This window comes from Petaurus breviceps, unplaced genomic scaffold, assembly GCF_028583685.1.
Source record: "Petaurus breviceps papuanus isolate PSGF00001 unplaced genomic scaffold, PetGlider_PUasm1.0 186, whole genome shotgun sequence".
Classification (NCBI taxonomy): Eukaryota; Metazoa; Chordata; class Mammalia; order Diprotodontia; family Petauridae; genus Petaurus; species Petaurus breviceps.
Genome location: NW_027185798.1, coordinates 34594875 through 34613843, shown reverse-complemented (window position 1 = coordinate 34613843; position 18969 = coordinate 34594875). Strand labels below are relative to the sequence as shown.

Here is an 18969-nt window from a genome sequence, read left to right as displayed (position 1 = left end):
GGTGTTGAACCTTGAAGTATTTTGGTGTGATTAAAAGGACTGACTGATACTGGAGTGAAAGGTCTCGGATTCAAATCCCATCTCTGATTCTTATTTCCCAGGCCTCAGTTTCCTCATGTGTCAAATGAGATGATTGGTCTAGATAGTTTCCGAGGTCCCTTCAAACTCTAAACGTGTGACTCTGAGACAAGGTAATCTCTCTGAACGTCAGTTTTCTCATCTGTAAAATGGAGGCAATAATAATTGAGTCTCATATGTGTGAAAACCCTTTGTAAACTTATGTGTTACATATATATTATTATTTGTGTTAGGTATTATTTTCGTCCTCTTTCTGGAGCTTGGTTTCCTAGCATTAGAGAGGAGGTCATGATCCTTGCCTCAAACTCATGGTGAAATGGGCAGATGAGAACAGTTTTTTCCAATGGCCATGAAGGCAGCTGAAGCAGGCACCTTCGTCTGACATCGCAGATACCAAGGTCATCTACTGCATCCTGGGCCACCACCAGTCATCTTGGCTTTTGTCTTGCCACTGGACTTCAGTGATTCTGGAAAAGAGAGTAAGGCTGATGATGGCTTTGCACCCCTCTGCTTCACTGTAATCCATTCCAAGACATCACCTTATGATGTCATTGGTCCTCTTTGAAAACAAGAATGAACAGTCTTTAGAGATGTTGTGCCCTATAGTCACTTATTATTGCTTAATGGTTACCTGTGAGGGTAATTGGGCCAGTTAACATCTCCAAAGGGCTTGGAGCAGCCATGAGGAGAGGCTCTAGCCAGGTGTTCTAGTGGGAAAACCTGAGTCATTTTTTTTTCAGTAAATCCAAAAAACATCATGACCTGACAACTTATGATTTTTCTTCATTTGTATTGACATTTAAAAGTTTTAAGCACCGTCTTTATTCCCACTTGCTTTTTAAAGGGGTGACATGGAAATTCCCTGATGAATTTTGTGAGAGCCTTTGCTTGGAATCTTTGATTATCCACACTTCTCCTGTGTAGAGTGTATGGAGAGGCCCATGGGAACCCTGTTAAAAAAACAAAACCAAACAGAAGCCAACCCCTGATTATGCCTTCAGTGACTGGGGATGCCCCCAAAGTGAACTGACTGGTGTGGAGGTGCCCTGGGGGGCCTCATAGAGGGTGGGTTTCAGTGACTAATGCTGCCCTCAAAATGGAAGAGTTGGCTTGCTCTCTTGGTCAGAAGGACTCTTTTGAGAGGACTCATCTTCTTGGTTTAGCCAGCATGGCTAAACAAGTTGTGCTATAAGAAATTTTATGCCCTTTTTCCCTTCAGACCAAAAGGTATGCGTGTAGCAAGGTGGCACAGTGGATTGAGTGTTGGGCATGGAGTTAGGAAGACCTGAGCTCAGATCTGACCTCAGACACTTACTAGCTGTATGACCTTGGGCAAGTCACTTAACCTCCATTTGCCTCAGTTTCCTCATCTGTAAAATGGGCACATACTAGAGAAGGAAATGGCAAACCACTCCAGTATCTTTGCCAAGAAAACCCCAAAGGCGCTCGTGAAGAGTCAAACAAAACTGAAATAACTGAACAACAACTAGCTTTCAAGTGACTTAGTGAAATGTCTGGATGTATGGTGGATGACACTGACTGGCCCTCATAAGTTTCTAGTTTGTTGCAAGAATACTCTGGGAGATGTCAACAACTCCGTATAGTTCAGGTATTCTAATGGCCTGAAGCCTGTCAGCTAAGAGGGACAGGGATTCAAGAGTGACAAGCCAAAAAGAGAGCCAGCCACAAAATCCACAGTCCTAGAGGTTTATTGAAAAATGCCCAAAGTCAACTCATCGTCTAAAATTACCCTCCCCTCTCACCCACTTCATTATTCTATCCTTCTGGTCCAACCCCAGTGACATCCTTGGTGCTTCTGTCACACTCACTGCCATCTCTGTATTTGATCCACTTCTGAGTCCTATAGATGCTAACTTCACCTAGAACTTTATCTCCTTGTCACCACCTGCATGGCCAGAACACTCATATGGACTACTCTAAAAGCCTCCTAATCAGTCTCTCTACTTCTACTCTCTCCTTTCTCCAGTACATCCTCCCCATGTCTGCTGAATCAATATTCCTAAAGTACAGGTTTGACTATCTCACTCCTCTGCCCAAAAACTTCAGGGGACTCCCCACTACCTCTGGAACAAAATACACTGCCCAACATTTAAAGCCTTCCACAGTCTTTCTCCAACCCTCCTTTCCAGATGTACATAAGACTCCCATTCACACACCTTAAATGTTTGTTGAAGATTCCATTCTCCATCACCATTGCACAGTCCTACGAGACAATATGGACAGAAGAAGAAATTAAGTAAAAAGTTTGAGACAGATCACAAGCTTGTCATACAGGTATGATATACAGTTACAGAGGACTTGACCTATCTGGATATCTATTAAAGTTAACTCTGCCCCACACATGTACACACACACACTAAGTAGCTAAAGTGTTTTTTTTTTTTTACTTACCTCAATGATATCACTCTTCAAAAAGTATTAGCAGTGACAAAGCAACATAATTTGGACCTGATTTTAAACAAGTAGGAAGGTGGGAACTGTGGGTGGAATTCACCATTCCATCTTAATATATTTAAATAGAGAATAAGAAAATAAGTAGACGTCATCTGACATGCATCCTAGAATGAAATGTGTGATGTATCCTAATCAAGTAAATCATAAACAATGAAGGGAAAATAACTCCTGGAGTCTGCCAGGAAGAAGAGAGGCTGCGGTAGAACAGATTAGGAGGCAAAGGGAGAGAAAGAAACGGGGAAGTCTCAATGCAATGGAGGGAAACGGTCTACAGATCCTCAGTGGACAACATCCTGCTTCAGAAGAAGAGGAATCAATTCCTGGGGGCAACTGACATCAAGAAGGGGTGGGGGGAATGGATGGACCCAGAGACTATATTTCATTGTAATGGGAAAATGGATCATTGGGAAGGCAGAGGGTAGTAATGAGCTGTACAATCAAGGGCACAGGAAAATTTCTACAATGGGGCACCACTTCAATCACCTCAACCTCTTCCAGGAATTGATATCTCTAAGAGTAAGGCACAAGAGAAAAAAGGGAGAAGAGGGTAAATAACATGGAAACTGTTTAGAAGAGAGAACTCAAAAACTTTAGAAGCTTTAATTCCATGAAGAATGTAGAAATAAGTATATGAGTCAAAGAACATGAGTATAGAATCAACAGAAAGAGAAAAGAAATAATGAAGAGAATAAGGGAAAGAATTCTTTTTTAAAGGAAAATAATACATAAACAATATAGAAAATGACATTTTAAAATGAACAAAACAAAATGAAGGGGAGAGAAGGAGGGACTTAATTATCTATTTAACTGATAGAAAAATTGAAGGGGAAGAATTTGATAACTAGATAAAAGGAAGAAAAGAGCTGGTAATTTAAGCAAAACTCAAACTAGAGAAAAGAATAACAGAGTAAAAAAGAGGGGAAGGGACTTGAGGGAGAGGGGAAGAGAGTCAGTGGGCACAGGTTTGCCTTAAAGTAGATTAAATATCGAATAGAATTACTATATATAATATATAATAATTCTATTAAGTATATATTAAATATATAAAAAGTTGCCCATTGAGGAATGTCAGAACAAACTCTGGTATACATGATGAATACAAAGAAGTATGGGAAGATTTATGTGAACTGATGCCAAATGAAGTAAGCACAGTCAAGAAAATTATACGCAATGCCTACAATAGTAGCAATGGAAAGAACAGCCTTGCTTGGTTTTGTCCATCAAGACTAAAATGACATCATTATGTGGGGTCAAGGTACTGTGGCTGATCAGACCAATACAAGCTTGGAAGCTTCCACCACAGCTTGGTCCCAAATAGTCCACATGAATATTTATTTGGAGGGGATTCTCTAAATTTGTGCATCTCATGTTTCTTTTGAACTATTGCAATTCTGCTTTGCTCATAGGACAAAGAACCTTCTCTGATGTGGGCACATCATGTTGGGTAGTGCTGTGCCAACGTCTCCCATGTCTCACAATCAAAAGTCCTTCAGAGAGACCTGAGAGTTTGAGAGTGTCCTTGTGTTACTTCTTCTGACCTCCATATGAGTTCTTGCCTTGTGTGAGTTCTCCATAAAATAGTCTTTAGGCAAATGTATGTTTGGCATTCAAACAACATGCTCGGCCCGTCAGTGTTGTGCCCTCTGCAGTAGAGTTAAATGCTTGGCAGTTTAGCTGGAGAAAGGACTTCAATGTTTGGTGCCTTATCTTTCCAGGGGATCTTCACAATCTTCCTATGACAGTTCAAATGGAGGCAATTCAGTTTTCTTGCATGGTGCTGGTAAAACGTCTAGGTTTCACAGGCATACAACAGTGAGTTCATCATTCTATAGGTAGACCTTCAGGCTGGTAGTCAGTCTTCTCTCCCACACTTTCCTTTAGAGCCTCCCAAACACTGAGCTAACTCTGGCAATGTCTGCCTCAACTTCATTATGCATACATCCCTTGAAAGTACGCTGCCAAGGCAAGTGAATTTATCCACAGCATTCAAAATGTCTCCATTTGCTGTAACTGATGGTTCCATGTATGGTACTGGCTAGTGTAGAGACTCTCTTTTCTTGGTACTAATTGTTAGGCCAAAATGAGCACAAGCAACAGAGAACTGCTGCATTGAGTGCACAATTATCTGCAAACAAAAAATCATGCACCAATTATCCCTCTGCTTTAGTCTTGACTTGTAGCTGTTTTAAGTTAAGTTGTTTACTACAAGTGTGGTGGCTGACCTTGATGCCATTTTCATCCCTTCTGAAGGCATCTGACATCATTGAAAGCATCATGCTAAAACAGATGGGAGGAAGCACACAGCCCTGTTTCACTCTCTTGGTGACTGGGAAAGGTGAAGAGCATCATCCATTATCCAGAACCTGTGTGAGCATGCTGTCTTGAGACTGATACGATACTGATGAATAGCTCTGGGTAAGCAAATTTTTTTTCCATAATCCACTAGTCCTCGTGACTGCCAGTATCAAAGGCCTTGGTCAGATCGACAGATGTTGTGTACAGACATCTGTTCTGCACCTGGCATTTCTCCTGGAGTTGTTGGGCAGCAAATACCATATCAACTGGTCCTTGCCACTTTTTGAAGCTACACTGGCTCTTGGGTAGATGACTGTCTTCCAGGTGAAGGATCAGCCTATTAAGGAGGACTCTGGTAAGAATCCTGCCATGGGGCAGCCAGGTAGCACAGCAAGTAAGAGCACCGGCTCCAGAGTCGGGATGACCTGGGATTGAATACGGGTTCAGACACTTAGCACTCTCCCAGAAACACCTGGCTGTATAACCTTGAGCCAGTTATGTAACCCCAATTGCTTAGGGGTGGCCAGGTGGCTCAGTGAGTAAGAGCACTGGCCCCAGAGTCGGGATGACCTGGGATCGCATCCGGGCTCTGATACTTAGCATGACACCCAGAAATAACTGGCCATGTAACCTTGAGTAAGTTACTTAACCCCAATTGCTTAAAAAATAAAAAGAATCCTGACATCAATGACTAAGAAAGATGCCCTATGATTGTCACAGGACAACCTACTTCACTTTCCTTTATAGAGATGGACAAAGGAGGCATCCTTGAACTCCTGGGAGATAACTCCTTTTGCCACATAACCTGGAAAGTTTCTGTTAGCTTTTGTATGAGTAGTGGAACCCCTGCCTTGTAAATCTCAGCTGGAATAGAATCAGTACCAGGTGATTGCTGATGACATGATGAAAATGCTAGGTAATCAGCAAACATGCTAATTGAGACATCAGCTTCAGCAAAGTTGCAGGCTATACAATAAACCTGAAAAAAATCAACATTATTTACACATAGTAATAAAATTCAAGAGACAATAATAGAAAGGAAAATACCATTCAAAATAACTACAAAATACATAAAATACTTGGGGATCAATTTACCAAAGAGCATAAAATACTTGTATAGATTCAATTAAAAAGTACCCTTTAAAAAAAAAGAACAATTTAAATAACTGTAGGAATAGTCAATGCTCATGGCTGTGCAAAGCCAATATTATAAAAATTACAAAAATTATAAAAGGCCAAAGTTAATTTTCAGTTTTGATGCTAAACCAATCAAATTATCAAATAGATATTTTACAGAACTTGAAAAAATAAAAAATTAATTTCAAAAAATGAAAGTTCTGGGATATAAAAAGAAATAATTTTTTTTTAAGTAGGGATGAAGCGAGAATAATACTTCTAGATATCAAACTATATCATAAAGTAGCAACCATCAAAACCATTTGGTCTTGCTTAAAATATTGAGAAATCCCCTCCCCCCCCATTCTCTAACTCTTCTTCCTTAAATCAGAGTTTGTAATGTGATGATTAAGAAACACCAAATCCCCATTTCTGACAAATATAACACAAAGAGACAATATACAATTGTCCTATAGCTCCTAAACAGTTCTTTGATTCAGGGTTTCCCAGATGAAAGCTTCAAAGTTCTAAAAATGGTAATGTGCTGATCAGCCGCATACTTTGCGTTGTCGCCATCTTTTCCATCAGTAAGTCCTTACGCTTTGACTCAGGTCCACTCGGAACTTCTGCCGCTTTTCACACTCTTAACTGAGAGGATGCCTCTCTCTGAGGTCCTTCTATAATTGTCTATATTTCTCCTGGAGCTACTTTTCTCTTTTTTTTTTCCTTTCATGTTGCCCTTTTCAGTAAATAAAACATTCACATAGAAAGGGGCAATCAATACCTTACAAATAAATGAAATAAAATAATTTATTAATAACGATAGAAAATGAGACAGTCTCTATCCTCAAGATCACATTGCCTCACGCTCTTCCCCCTCTCATTCATCTTTTATCCAATGGCCAAAATGACTTTCCTAAAACATCGGTTTAACCATGTTATTCTCTCTCCTCTAATCAATAAACTCCACTGGTTCCCTATTGCCTCTGTGATCCAATATAAATAACAAATAAATACCTTTTTATGTACATATCTCTCCCAGTAGAATGGAAACTCCTTGAGGGAGCATCTTTGTTTTGTTTTTGTCCGGGAACATAGTGAGCACTTAAATAAGTGTTTGTCAGTTAATTGAACGATTGATTGCATGTGAAATGTCATTGCTTTAAAGCATACATGGGATGAAATCAGTACTGTGCTGTACCTGATCTGTTCATGGTATCCTTGAGTAGCATCTGTTGAGACCCAGTCATTGTCTATATTTGAGTTATATCCTGAAATTTCCCAGAGGTGATTCCAAGTAAGGGAAATATAAACGAAAGAACTATGATTTTTAGAGTGAATCCCCAAACTGAATTAAGTCATTGTAAGCCCAGGACCTGGAAATACTGGACTCTAGTCCAGAGGTGATGCTTACATTCAGAAATAAGGCCATAGCGAATTAGGGGCAGAGGTGAGATCAAAATGCCCAACTCTTGAGTTGCAGTCAGCTATATAATTCTGTCTTTCATCCAGGAAAAATAAAATGATGCCAGAGGTGTGGTGCAGTGGACCTGGGGCAGGAAGACCTGACTCAAATCTGCATCATGCACTAGCTGTGTGACCCTGGGCAAGTCACTTAACCCTGTTTCCCTCAGTTTTCTTGTCTGTAAAAAGAGCTGGAGGAGGAAATGGCAAACCCTTCCAGTGTCTTTGCCAAGAAAACCCAAAAAATGGTCATGAAGAATCAGACATGACTGAAATGACTGAACAACAACAACAACAAATATTTAGAAGTAAAGAAGAAAGTTATTGGTTTGAATTAGCTAGCATCATACCAGATATGACTATACCAGGTAGTATAGTAGACAGAATGCTGGACCCAAAGTCAGGAAAACCTGGACTCTAATCTAGCCTCAGGCACTTCTTAATTATGTGGTCTGGGGCAAGTAATTTAATCTCTCTCTGCTTCAGTTTCCTCATCTGTAAAATGGGGATAATAATAGCACCTACCTTGTAGGGTTTTTGTAAAGCTCAAATGAGGTCCTATCTGTAAAGTGTTTTGAAAAACTTTAAAGTTGCAATTTAAATGCTAGCTCTTATTACTAGTAAACTTAACAGACTTTCTGTAATGTTTTAGAGTTCCTAAAGTGCTTTCCTCACAATACCCTTTGGTTCTGGTGGCATCCCTCTTTAGTGCCTAGCATAGTACCTGGCATGCCATAGTTGAGTAATAAATATTGTTTGATTGATTGGCAGTTACACAGTTAATAAATAACAGAGCTGACACTCCAGCTCAGCTTTCCTGACTCCAAGGCCAGTGTTCCTTCCAATGTACTTATATCTAACCACAGGCATGAAGCATAATGTACATCGTGGTGAGGATGATTCACTGCTAAGATGGGCAATTCTGAAAGGAATCAATTGAGTTATCCTGCCTGTGCTTTTTTTTTTTAAGCGTGGCCATTCCCACACACACATACATATTCATCATTTTTATGAGCAGAAAATCAACTCCCGAAAGGCAGCTGTTTTTTAAATGATGGCAAGCCTTTGCAAAGGAATCCCACAGACTGTTCTCACTTGAGTGAATGTGCTCTGACATCAATGCGTCCTAGGCATTTGCTTTTTTCTTTTTCTGATTTGGTTTTATTATTAATCTATTCATTATGTTTATTGACTCTGTCTATTATTTGAGAACCTCAGTGCATATTTATAAAAGCAATAAAAAGAGACAGCCTCTCTTATAATGGCTGACAGTCTAGTGAACATCCAAGAAAGAGGGGCAGCCGTTCTCTTCCTGTTACTTTCTTTGACTGGGTTTACCTGGGGCCGCTAAATTGGCCATTTTGACTAAATCAACAAGCTAATTTGACCAGGAAATTTAACTAAGCGACCCGCTGGACAGAGTTCCAGATATTCCCCCTCCCCAACTCCATTCTTCCCTGATACACACAAACACAATACACATATGCATATATGTTCACAAATATGTATATTATACACACACACACACACAATTTAACAGTGGTATAGTGGAAAGAACCTTGAGTTTTAGTCTTTTCCACCACTCAATCAATCAACAAGCATTTATTATGTGCCTACTATGGGCAAGGAATTGTGCTAGACACTGGAGATATAAGTACAAAGAATGAAACAATCCCTGCTTGTAAGAGGCTTACATAGGGTAGACAGCAACTACATATATAAAGGTATACAGAATAGATACAAGTCTTTGCAGTGCATAGATGTAGGGCTTATGTGTTGCCCACTGTGTATATCCAGACTGGATATAGAAATATAAAGATAAGTGGCTTGTGGAGAGAGAGAGATTTAGGGAAACTGATTCCTGCCTTGGGAGAAGCAGGAAAAAATAAGGTTCATGAAGCTGGCAGCCCCGTTCTCCTCTGAGAGGGGGGAATATCAGGTTATATCTCTTTTCATTCACTAAACATTGCTTATCAAGAGGCACAATTTTTAGTTTTAAGATGCTTCTCTAACAGCTATCACCTAAGGGGGAGGGTAAACCAAACTAATACCTGCAGACTGGACTCCTTCCCAGCAAATGCGAGTTACACGAAAGACCATCACAAATAGTGACTAGTGGGCAAATCAGTTTTTTCAAGCAGAGAAACATAAATCAGAGAAATTCTACAGATTAGAATATGCCAGAAAATATATGCGAGAATGAGCTCTTTACCTGAGAGTAGGATCTTACAAGAAAGTAGGATTGCAACCAAGAAAGAGACCTCCATTGCACTCGAGAGAATTCCATGAAGTATCTAGAGATACAATCTAGAAATCAGGCCATTCTGAGTAGCTGACTTCCTCTATGTATTTTGTGCTCCAAAATCTTTTTTTCTCTCCCTAGAATTGGTGGTCCCAAAGGAAGTCACATCCACCTGTATCTTTTCTTAAGCAGGAATGAAGAATGTCTCTACCTTGCAAAGCTCTCATACCAACTCTTTCCCATAATATTATGTTAACATTCTGTCCACCAATTAGGAGAGTCTCATGAAAAATGTCCTAGGCTTGGCTGGAAACTTGAGTCACATAGATAAAAGACTTTCAGAACATGTAACAAATGAAATGGAGGATACTTTCTCCAGTTCCCACTCCCTTGCCAAAGAAACCCCAAAATGTGCCCTAGATGCACAACAATTTAGATGAATACACAGGGGAAAGAAATCAAATAGCTCAACAGGTCTTATGAATGAATAATGTGAGAACATTCATATTTAACACACTTATTCAGCACTCCTTCTTCAACAGCCTCTATATTCTGGTAGGGTACATAGTAACCCAAAGTCTTATGTTTTGGGATCTACTCAGGGATTTTTTTTCCTTCTGTATAGACTCTGCTGGCACACCTCACCCCTGTCCTCCTCCCACCAACCTACTGCAAAAAGCAGCAGATATTAATTGTGTATAGATATGTGAGGAGAAGGGTAGCTAGATGGTGCAGTAGATAGAGTGCCAGGCCTGGACTCAAGAAGACTCGTCTTTGTGAGTTCAAATCTTGCCTTTGACACTTACTGTATGACCTGGGCAAGTCACTTAACCCTCTTTGCCTCAGTTTCTTCATTTGTAAAATGAGCGGGAGAATTAAATGCCAAACCACTTCAGCATCTTTGCCAAGAAAATTCCAAATGGGTCATGGAGAGTCAGACACAACTGAAACAAGTGAACAGCAATTACAATTGTGAGGAGAAGAAAAAGGTGGGGGAAAATGTGACTTCCTTATGTCTGGGTTGGCACCTAGGTTAGGGAAACTCAAGGCTACAGAGACTCTATCTGTAATACCCACTTTGTCTTCACCAAACCTTGCAAAAAGTGACAGTCAAAATCCAGTCCAGCCAGAGAACTAAAGAATGGAGGGGGTTGGGGAAGGGGACCCAGTGTGCATGGCTATATCATCCTAAAGGAAAGGGGGTTGGAATCTAGCTAGGATCAGAACTGTCCCACCAAAAGCAATTTGAGGCAAGGACCAATGTAGGTGAAAAGTAAATTCCCCAATATGCAGACAGGTTGAGACAGCCTTATGACACTACCCAAGTGTATAATCACCATCAATGGGGGGAGGAATCAGAAATTGAGTGGCAGAAAATATAAAATAAAAAGAAGGCTAAAATCACCAAAAACTTCAAAAAGAGGAAAATGTACTTTAAAAACTAGAGCACAAATAGATAAACCAACAGAGAAGATACTGAAATTAGAAAGATGAGTGCTAAAAAAATTTAAAAGATGATAAACTCTAAATAGATATTGTAAGAAAAAAAGCAAATTGAGCCAATACCTAATGAAACTCAAGAGAGCATGGAAACAGAAAAGAATGATGCAGAATTCTTCAAAAGAGAAATAATCATCTTTTTAAAAAATAGTATTTTATTTTTCCAATTACATGTTAAGGCAACTTTAACATTCATTTAAAAAAAGTTTTGAGTTCCAAATTTTTCTGTTGCCATTCCTACTGTTTCCCCTCCCTAAAATGGTAAACAATTTGATATAGATTATATATGCAATCATGTAAAACATATTTCCAAATTAGTCATGTTGTGAAAGAAGGAAAAGAACAAAAGGGAAAAACTATGAAAAAATTAAGTGAATATAATATGTTTCAATCTTCATTCAGTCTCCATCAGTTCTTTTTCTGGATGTGGACAGCATTTTTCATTGAGTCTTTTGTTTTTCATGGTTTATCACACAATCATTGCACAATGTTGCTGTTATTGTATACAATGTTCTCATGGTTCTGCTCATTCATTTTGCATCAGTTCATGTAAGCCTTTCCAGTTTTTTCTGAACTCTTCCTGCTCATTATTTCTTGTATAGCACAACAGTATTCCATTACATTCATATACCACAACTTGTTCAGCAATTCCCCAATTGATGGGTATCCTCTGAATGAGAAATGATCATCTTAAGATGTTTGAAGGAAACAAAATGTCAGACTTTATGGCCTATGTAGCAGAGGTAATTAGAAGAATAGAAAAACTTGATTTTGTGAGTCTCTCTAAAGAAGTGGAAAGAGAAAATAACAGATTGGGAATACAAATATACTGAAGTGACAAACTATCTGGGAGAAGAGAAACAAATGACTTTAATAGGAGAATAAATTATCTCTATATAAGCAAAAGCCATTGATCTCAAAGACAGAATGCATAGAGACAAGTCAAGTATCACAGGACTATCAGAAAAATATGACAAAATGAAAAACATGAACATGATTGTACAGAAAATAATACGAGGAAATTACCCAGAATTTCTAAATATAGGAAATATAGAAACACAGAAAACAAAGCACCAATCAAAAAATTCACAGATTACCTCCAGAAAACAAACAATTTTATGCTTCAAACTCCAATAATCAATTCAGTGATTACATTGAACAATTCTAATGACAAATGGCAAATTCTGCAAGCAGCCAGGAGAAAGACTGTCAGCTATAAAGAAATAAGACGAGGCTAAAAACCACAAAGGAGAATGGTATATTATACTAAAAAAACTAGAAGAACTCAAGATGTAATGTGATGCAAAATGACATGCCCTACAAACCTGAGCCTAACCATCAATGAAAAAAGATGGGCATTCAGTAAAATAGAAGCATTTGAATCATTCCTGAAAAAAAAAATCACACCAAAAAACAGATGTGAACAGATACATAAAATATTTATTAAGCACCTACTACGTGTCAGGCATTGTATTACATGCCAGGAGATAAAATTAAAGCAAGTGAGATGATCTCTTCCCTCAAGAGTTTCCATTTTAATGGAGGGAAATAATACATAAATGGGAGCTAGGAAGTAGATGAGAAGGTGCATCTGAAGCGGTGTGGCATGGAAATGGCTATGAAGAGGCATGGAGATCTAATTCTAAGCCAAATAAGGTGAAAGCTCACCTATCAGAGCCAGGGAACACAAGGGGAAGAGTCCAAGGCTTCAGTGGGTAGGGAGAGAAAAGATGATGATGACAGCTAGAATTCAGATAGCACGATGAGATATCTGAGTAGTTAAACACATGGTAGTTTGGAAGAGGGGTACTGGCAGTTTGGGGATCACTCACTAGCCATGTGATCTTGGGTAGGTGATTTCAACACTTTGGGACTCTATTAATCAGTAAAATAAGGAGCTATGTGATTGTAGCATTAATGCAATATGAGCAGTTGCTATGAATATATATATTTTAATGATTGGATCACATAGTATAATAAGCATTCTTCACCCTAAACTAAACCTTGAGCCAAGAATATAAAGCATAGCATTCACAATCTATAACAATATAGCAACTTGTTACCAGGGTGGCCACATGGCCTTAAACAGACACAAAAAAGTAATTTGTCCTTTTGCCCCACAACAAATACAGCCACAAGACCCAAAACGTATCATTCGGTATATAACATAACACTCAGTATGTCTTGTACAATCAGGGGATCCCAGGCCAGGGTCTTCCCTAATGCAGCACTTCCTCAAGGGTAGCAGAGAACACAATACACTCCACTCCTAGGTCATAGTGGGTTACAATCCTCTCAATCCAAGCAGTGTCCAAGTAAAGTCCTCTTAGGGGTGTGTCCTTTCCACACTGCTGTTGTAGGCTCCCACATGGCACTTTCACACATGCTCTAATGAGCCAAAGAGTCCAAGTCTTAACACTGCTCCAGTCCCGGGCTTCCAAGTCCTGCGGCGTAACTGGGCAACAAACTCAACAGGGTGGGTCCCCAGGGGTTATGGCACTTCCTCCATCCCACCATAGACAACTCCACCTCTACCCCTCCCAGAGGGACATAGCAGGAAAGCACACTCACTGCTCCTGCCTTGCTGCAAAATTTTCATCTTGACCTGGGGCTGAATCCTGCTCCTCTTTCTGCAGGTCCAGGGGCTGACCTCTCTCTGCTCCTGCCAGGGTCCAGATGCAGGCAGCAACCCAATCCTGCTGCATGTCTCACCTCATGGGGGGAGAGACTGCTCTATTCTCTGCTCCTGCCTTGGTCCAGACCAGCAGGCTCTAGGGGCCCCCCTGCCCCAACCTTCTGTGGCCCACACAACTCCAACTCTGGGGCAGCTCATCCTTCCCCAGCCTTAGATGGGGAGGGGCCATTCCAGCCTGGGCTCTGGGCACAGGACACTTCCAGGACCTCTGCTTTTCTGACAGTCTGGGGCGGGGCTACTCCAATCTGGGCTCTCTCTAACACACCCTCCCTCACACTGCCCTGGCTCTGGCCATGGCCTTGGCCTTGGCTCTGAGAAGTTCAAAATAAACTTATCCCCTAGATCCTTTATCTCTATAGGAGCTGTAACCCTTTCCTGTATTCTGAGTTTCTCCTTTAGTGTAGGGAAATTCAAAAGGAACTTTTCCCAGGTACCTTTTCCCTTCACTACAACACATCCAAAGTCTTTCTCCAGCTCATCAAATAATTCTGCCTCTTATAATAAACATCCAAGCCCTAAATATTTGGGTATCTGTTTCTAACATTTCTCGGCCTCTCTCACATGTCCTTTTATCCTCCCTTTCCAGGGATAACAAACTGAATCTCCTGTAACCAGGCATCCACTGACAACAGCTTTTCAGTATTTTTTCTCACAATAGTTAACTTTAACCAAACTACAGCACAGGCTACCATAGCTACAAAAAATAACACAATAACTGGGAACAATGGACAACTATCCCAGTCCCACTAACCCCTGTACTGTCCTTTAGGCTGCACAGATCCTGCCGACTATGCCAAATGAATCCCAAATAACATTAGCACACAGAAGGGCTACTAGCATGGGTTCACTCTTGATTTGGTCAAACAGGAAAGACTGCTTCAAAGGGGTTAATAATCTTACTTTATTCTATTCAGTCTTCTCACAGGGGTTGCTGAGCACCAGCTCCTAAAGCATTCCCTAATTACCCTTCTTGCAGGAGCCAGAGAGAAGGGGGTGCCAGCTCACCTATGTCTCAATGGAGTCAGTTGTTTCAAGCCTAAGTGGGGGCCAGTTGAAGCAAACACAGCTTCCCCACAAGCCTTGACAGGGGCCAGTCAAGGCACACACTTCATTCCAGCTTGTACATTCAACCCCAAGTGTTCTCCACTCACTAACTAGTGCCCACCTGCTTTATACTTATACTGCACTCCTACCTTTACAATCTAAACAGGCGACACCTGGCCCTTACAATCTACACAGGCCCACAGGTCCTGGAGTGTGAGAACTCACATGTAACACCTGAGAGCAAGGGATTGTTATGGCCATGGATCCTGGGAAACTGAACTTTGAGAAATAATGACAAAACCCCCACATTGCTTACATTTATACTCCACTCCTCCAGGATCCTGGCCTCTAAAATCTAATACTTGTCCCTTACAATCTACACAGGTGCCACTTTCAGAGGTTTCCAAATAGAGGTATTATACTTTGCGATTCTGTTCGTGAGGCTAATTGTATGGTTTGAGCATCTGCTCTGAATATGTATATATGTACTTTTAAGGATTGAATAGCATAGTATAATAAGCACTCTTCATTCAAAACCAAACCAGAACATTTATTCTGCACATAAGGACAATACTTCAACATTATAGAAAGACAAAGCTCAACAAAATGATAGAAATATTTACATACATCACCAGACTGAGAAAGTGCCAACATCTGGGTTCACATTCACAGCCGGGGTGGGTGGGAGCCTTAATAATGGCTACCAGAGTCCCATTCAGGAAATCCAATGGTCTCAGGTGAAGCATCCTTCCCATGAGCAAGCACCAAGGCAAAATATCAATCTCCCAGAGTATATACACTTTCTGATAGGCTAAGAGTCAGAAGGTGTGAGAGCCTACGTCACTCAGCATCTGACTGGCTCTGCACCAGGGTTCTAGGTGACAGCACAGGATGGATTACAGCTGTGAACTGGGCCAGAGTTCAAAGGAGTAAGACAGCTGTGATTGATAAGGCAAAATGTCTGTGTTCTAAATTGTTTCCATATGTTCCTAGAAGGGTGGCCAGCACTTCAAGGAAGAGGAATCAGCCTTGTATACTCTTACCTTTAGACCTGGGAATGCAGCCCTTGTTCCTAGGAATAAAGGGAACATATGTAGTCACATAGGCCTATAAATGTACAGGGAAGATCTTTATACCTTAATAATCCTACAGTGATCTCTAAGGTATTTTAAAGCTTCAACATGATTTGATTTTTCTATTTTTTTTAAATAAAAACTTAATTGACCAAACTGATTGCTTTGTCACCTGTGGTCCAAGGGGGCCTTTTCCCACAAAGGGTTCCAGTTCACAAAGACTAAATTTAATCCGTGGGGAAACAGACCCTAAAGACCAGGTTTATTTGTGGGTTTTTTTTCCCCTACTCTCTCTGGTTTATTAATCCTCAGCCTGGAAGAAGACTGTGGGGAAAATCTCTTAATCAAAGCTTGTATATGGCTCATGTCTAGCATCTACCCTGGATGAACAGAATCCCTTCTAGAAAGGTACTCATTATACACATGTCAGGAAGAGGACAACTGTTTAGTTCTTCTAGTACAAAAGAAATGCCTAAAACACAGAAGACTCACAAGCACACATTGAAAAACACTTAAAAACATGAAGCAGAACTCTGTTGTCCCATTTACACTCTTCAAAGAGGGAAAGACAATTGTGTAAGAATGCTCAACATATATTTCACGTTCACTTTGGACCTGCACTTCCTGCACGAGTCACAAATATGGATCTCCTGGTAAGTCAGGTCAAGACTTGGGCAATCTCAGTTCTTTTAAGCAGCAGCGTCCTCTGGTGGTGCACATTTTCTCCTAGAAACAATGGAGGTTGTTCCACAAAATAGTCACAAGCAACCATGGAACTGAAAAAGTTGGAAAATTTTAAAGAAGTTTGGCTAGAAAAAAGAGCTCCCAGTCCATCCTTTTGCAGAAGTGGGAGGTTCACAAGTGGTTTGCATTGCACAGATTTTCAGACTTTTTCAATGTGCTGATTGATGATTTTGCCTCTTCTTTTTTTTTCTTTAAAAATGCTATTTGTTATATAGGATATTTTTTCTGGTAGGAATAGGAATTCTGGGGGAAATTATGATGTAAAAAAACAAAAGATCAATAAAAAGGTTTTTTTTTTCTTCTTCAGATGCTATTTTGGAAATCCTAGTTCTTACTAAGTATCTAATTCCAGACCCTTCAAATTCACAAAATTATTGACAAAGTTGGAAACATCCATTTCTTAGAATTATTATTTGATGACATGAGAAAGAAACACAGAACAGAAATGTCCATCAGAGACTCAATGTCAGGCTTGTGTAGGCAAAAACAGGTTCTTACCTCCATGTGCAAGCAGCTGCCATTACTATCAGGGTGTGAGTACTGGGGAAGGGAGAGAAATTCCCTCCTTCCTCCCAGAGGTTTAAGGAAGATATGGTAATGATGTTTCCCAATAAAAAGATCTTGTCAAAAGATACTTGAAACTAAAAAATAAATACATGAAATGAAAAAAAAAAACATTTTTAAAAAAGATACTGGAGGCTGTTTCTACTCAGATCCTTATAGCTCATTCCTTGGATGGCTCTTCTTGGTTTAGTTACTAGTTCTCTTTGACACAACCCCATGTCATGGGGACCAATAAGGATCCTTTAGCAAAAGGTCACTATCAGAGGATTCTGGGAAGATGGTGGAGTAGCTAAGAAAACTTCAGGTTCTCCAAATTTAACACACACACACACACACACACAAACACACACACACACACAGAACATTGCCCCAAAGCAGCAGAAATAAACATGGAGTGAAGCAATTGTCCTCTTAAGACAATTTGAGAAGACCCCAGGAAAGACCCTCTAGGGACTGAGTTTGGGCCTTCCTGAAGTACAAACACCTGAAGGCCAACTCTGCAGAATCAATAAACAGCAAGCCCTGGAGGCAGCTGCCCCAGCCTTAGAAACTTTCATTCAGTAGACAGCATCTGGGATTGACGACTAAATAGGAGAAGATTGAAGGACCTTCGACTGTTGAGGGAGATCAAGGACAGTTGTGCTGACCAGATGTATCCTAGGCTGTGACTGTGGGGAGAAGGAGTGAGCACACACCTGGTGAGTACAGTAGTGAGGGGCAGGGACCCTGTTGGTTGTAGACACTGGCAGTAAAGTCCCTGGTTTCAGTTCCAGGGCAGAGAGGGCAGCTGTAGTTTGCAGGCACCAAAGGGACAAAAGGGAGCAAGATCATTTATGGGACAGTGTGGCTGGGGGCCCTAGCTGTGGCTTAGAGTAAAGAGGAGAACCCAAGATTGGGTGACCCAAGACAGACCTCAGAAAATAAGAGTAAGAAGGACCTGAGACTTGAGGCATCATTCCCTATACCTCAGGGACGGCAATTTGATTATCCTAATAACTGCTAAAAATAAAAATGAGTAAGCAAAGGAGAAAGAACCCAACCATAGAATACTATATGGATAGAGAAGATCTAGGATCATATTCAGAGGAAGATAATTGAGCTAAAAAAAAAAAGCCACTCTTTGTTCAATGAGAAATGTTAAATGGTCCCAAGCACAAAAAGAGTTCTTGGAAGAACTTAAAAAAGACTTTAAAAATCATTCAAATGAGAAAGATTGAGGAAAAATTAGGAAAAAGAAATAAGAACAATTCAAGAAAATTATGAAAAGAAAGTCAACTATCTACAAATAATCAAAAACTTAAGGAAGAAAATATTCCTTGAAAACTAGAATTGGGGGAGGGGAAGCTAATGATGTTTTAAGACACCAAGAAATCATAAAATAAAGTCAAAAAAATAAAAAATAGAAGAGAAAGTGGCTCATCAGAAAAACAAAAGCTCAAGGAGAATTTTCTGAATTTAGAAGACTTTTATACATACATACATATGTGAAATATTTGGAAATAGCTGGATTATCTGAAAATTATGATTAAAAAAAGAATCTTGATACAATATTAGAAGAAAGCATCAAGGAAAATTGCCTGAAGTTCTAGAACAAGGAGGCAAAATAGAAATAGAAAAAAATCTACCAATCAGCACCTGAAAGATCCCAGGAGGAAAATTTACAGGAATGTCATAACCAA

The 18969-nt window shown here is 40.0% G+C and overlaps 1 long non-coding RNA gene across 1 annotated transcript; it reads right to left on the bottom strand.

The window, feature by feature from the left end:
• Positions 1–214: 214 nt before the first annotated feature.
• Positions 215–15682, bottom strand: LOC138162772 (uncharacterized). Its single transcript, XR_011168706.1, has 3 exons — positions 15537–15682; positions 2256–2302; positions 215–545 (listed from the first exon to the last, which is right to left on the bottom strand). It is a non-coding gene; the product is annotated as an uncharacterized lncRNA (long non-coding RNA).
• Between the last annotated feature and the right edge of the window lie 3287 nt (positions 15683–18969).